Here is a 3,846-nt window from a genome sequence, read left to right as displayed (position 1 = left end):
GGAATCCCAAAATCTCTGTAGATGTTCATTGAAATGAAAAAGAAACAACCTAAATTTAAAAAAAAAATTTGCTTGTAACTTCCTCACTTGCAACTTTCCTTCCCCACACTGCCTTTCTCTGGCCTGGGACAGTAAATTTCACCAGAGACCTGCCAATAAACTTCTCTGTTTCACTTTACCTGGTTTTCCACAACCTTTTAACTTACACCTTTCACAAATATATGCATTTTACATTTAAGAGAAAGCATCCAATATCTTGAAGATGTTTCCCCAAAATTTCAAATCAACTATAAAAAGCTGGGATTCAAATTCTTGTAATTTTATTATAAATTTACTATTTTTTCCATTGACTATTCTTAGACATTGTCTCCATAAAATAATACATATTTTTATGAATGATTCTAATTTCCAACATAAATCCTGGCAAAGTAAAATGATCTTTCTGTCTAGAAAGCTAAAAATGGGACGTAGAGCTACAGAGCTTTAAGTGTCTCTCTGAAAGGGCCAGAGGTAGTAAGAATAGCACTGCCCCTAAAGGCCCCACAGAAAGCAGATAAAGACCCCATAGCCCTGCCCCATGGTGCATCTAGACCCCACCAACAGCAAGAGGTTTGTTTATTTGTTGTTGATTCACACACTTTACTCACAGGTGTAGTACTGAGAATGACTTGTATTAGGGAAATAAGTTGGAGAGTAGGAAATGCTAAGAATATCAGACAATGCAAATTCAGAAATTCCAAGGCACAATATCTCAATTAGTTCAGGCTCCATTTGCAGTTCAGCACAACAAATTTAAAAAGCCTCTGTTTTCCTAAATCATCTAGCAAGGTTTACCTCAGAGCAGTTATAAGTTATCTTCTCCTTAAAACATCTGGCAAGAACAGCGTATCTTTTTACTATGGCTTTTATTTCACAGTTCCTTTGGTTACACCTTGCCACAGTTTCTCCACAGTAATATCACAGTCTCTCTCTACCACCCACCAAGATTTGACCACCAGAGTGTTGCTCTCAACAGTCTTGCTCAAGTGTCTCTCATGTCTTGCTTTCAAGTGTGGGAAGTACTTTCTTTACTTCGCCAATACTTATATTTTATTCAACTTTAAAAAAATTATAAATGCAGAAAAATATTGGATCATACAAATAAGAGAGTGAAAAAAAAATAGTTAAGTAGGAGAAAAGAGATGAGCACGGCAATGATGACTGACTGAGTGACACATGTGGCTGTCAAATAACCTTCAATACCCACATCCAGCTCCACACATATTTTTATGGGGGAAGTCAAGTTCTATTACAATGTGAAAATGATACAATGTTGTTTGCTGAACATGAGCAGTGCTTAAAGCACTTGTTGCAGAAGACCAAGAACATAGCTTTCAATACAGATTACATCTCAATGTCAAGAAAACAAAAATTCTTACCACTATACCAATATGCAACATTATGATAGATGGAGTAAAGATTGAAACATCCAACAACCACATCTTTTTTGGATCCACTCTCAATGAAAAGGATGATAGAAGACAAACTGCTGACTTTGAGCTGTGGTGTTAGAAAGAGCACTGAACATCCCATGGACTGCCAACAAAACCAAATAAGTCTTAGAAAGGGTGCATCCAGAGTGCTCTTTTGGAGGCAAAAATTATGAGGCTTCACATCACGTACTTTGGGCATGTTGTTAGAAGGTACTGTTCCTTGGAGAGGGATATAGTCTTTAGAAAGGTCAGGGCAGAAAAAGACAACCCTTGACATCGTGGATTGACACAGTGACTGTGCAATAGGCTCTAATTTGTCAGGAAGTGTGAGGATGGCACAGAATAGAACAGGGTTCAAATCTGTTGTTCATAGAATCACTCTGGGTCATACTCGACATCAACTAACAACAACAGCCACCAGGTCACCAAGGAGAATGACATTTTGCAGTGGAGTAGCTGGCTGACCACCACCTTCTCTAAATTTGAACGTGCTGGTAGTTCTGATTTCTAGTTTTTTCCATGTTGCCTTCAACGGAACCAGCTGATTGGCAATCAGGACAGTTGCCTGGCTTCACTCCCTGGTTTTGTGACTGGCCGAAAGGTCCCAGGATAAAGTTGCACTTGTTGCAGTTATACTTGAGCAGGTTCATCTGAGGCAGGACACTTACACACCTGTCACCACTCCAGTTGTGCAGATCCATTGATTCAGGTAAAGCTGTCTCAGAGACTGCAGTTTTGTTGCCAAGAGCAGATGAGAGACAAGGACCAGGATGTGGCTGGCAGTGTGCTTGTACTTAGGGTACATAAACAACACCGCCTCTAGGACAGTTTTGTCAAAACTGCTGCAACTCTGCTGATGCCTCTGGTAGGAAGTAGGGCAGCACATACTCTTTGGCTGCCAGTTCCTCATAGTTCACCACTAGGATCTCATAGTTTTTTTGCACATGTCAGTGATGTTGACCATGCTCATGTTAGTCTGCAGGAAGTCTTGAATTGGTGTATCTCTACATAGGTGCCTGCAATACTCACTCACTTATGCACAGTGTGGCCCTTCAGGTCCTCCAGATTCATCCTTGTTATCACTGTCATACAGCAGCTCATGATGCGTGAGGCCCAGGCCATGGCCTGCTTCTTGGTCCTGCTTCCTCATGGCCCATTTTGCTACCTCTTTCTGACTTCTAGTCAACTTCTCTACATTCTCATCATCCAGAGCCGAACTCTCAATCTCAGAGCTATCCAGCTCTAGGATGACACAGTATTCTTTTTCCATGCCATACCCAATGAGCTCTTCTCCATCTTCTTCCTCTTTCTCTAGGGGTTCTTCAGTGCCAAGTAGCCCTTCAGAATAATCTTTGATGGGAGGAAGATCTTCACCAGAGCTGGAAGTGATGGTGTCAGTGTGCTGGGAGCTTTGAGCAGGACTGGAGGTCAAGGGGTCAGTGCCTCTTCAAGGCCTGGCAAGGCTGAATGCCACAACAAAGGATTTGGATTATTCTGCCATCTCTAAACTGCTTTCCTTTCTGCCACAGCGACCACAGCTCTGAATTGTGCCAAAAGACTCTCTCTTATCCTAGTCCCAGAGCTGTTGATGATTTGATTTGCAAGACAATGTGTCTGTAAGTAGTATAATCAGACACAAAAGAGGGATAAGGTAAAGGGTAAAAAATCCAACTTTAGGCTACATCACACTTTTCATATATTCAAACCCTAGCAAAACACAAGATAGAAATAACCTTCTTAATGATCATATTATATACTCATACTTTATACTGTAGAAGTGGGAATTTTTACTTTTTTTCATTTTAGTTGTTACTATTTTTTTCTACTCAAGCCATTGTAAGAGATTTAACAAATATTTGTGCAATATGCTAACTAAATAAAAATGGGCATAAGTTTTAAGAAAATTAGGAATATAGTAGGCAATGCAAAGAATTATTTAAAAGAAATATATAATTAGGTATTTTACATATAACAGCATTCCAGAATAAAAGATGCATTGCAAAGTGGACTGGATGAAGGGTAAGGGAAAGGGAATAAGAAATTATGAAACAATGAATGAATATTAAAAAAAGAAAAGAAAAATAACTAGAGAGAGGGATGGATTTAAATATACAACAATGAATGAATTAGTGAAAACCCTCCTTTTCTGTTCATTAAAAACACAGTAAAAATTTTAAAAATGAAAAAAAATGTACTATGATATGTTATTTGGAAGCAGGAGTGTTATCCTCTTCTAAATAACATGCCTCTGGAAACTCTATGAACTTTGATAAATGCCTATAGTTGTAGAGGGGCTTCAAGCCTTTTGTTCATAGGGTTGCTATGAGTCGTGCTTGACTCAAAGGCAATCAACAACAACAATGATGATTTATCC

At 39.0% G+C, this 3,846-nt stretch overlaps 1 pseudogene; it reads right to left on the bottom strand.

Moving 5' to 3' along the window:
* Positions 1 to 1,948: 1,948 nt before the first annotated feature.
* LOC102872076 lies at positions 1,949 to 2,573 on the bottom strand (annotated as a pseudogene).
* Between the last annotated feature and the right edge of the window lie 1,273 nt (positions 2,574 to 3,846).

This window comes from Elephantulus edwardii, unplaced genomic scaffold, assembly GCF_000299155.1.
Source record: "Elephantulus edwardii isolate Elephantulus edwardi_28Jun2011 unplaced genomic scaffold, EleEdw1.0 scaffold00153, whole genome shotgun sequence".
NCBI lineage: Eukaryota > Metazoa > Chordata > Mammalia > Macroscelidea > Macroscelididae > Elephantulus > Elephantulus edwardii.
The sequence above is the reverse complement of the archived record's forward strand: the minus strand, read 5'-3'. Positions and strand labels throughout refer to the sequence as shown.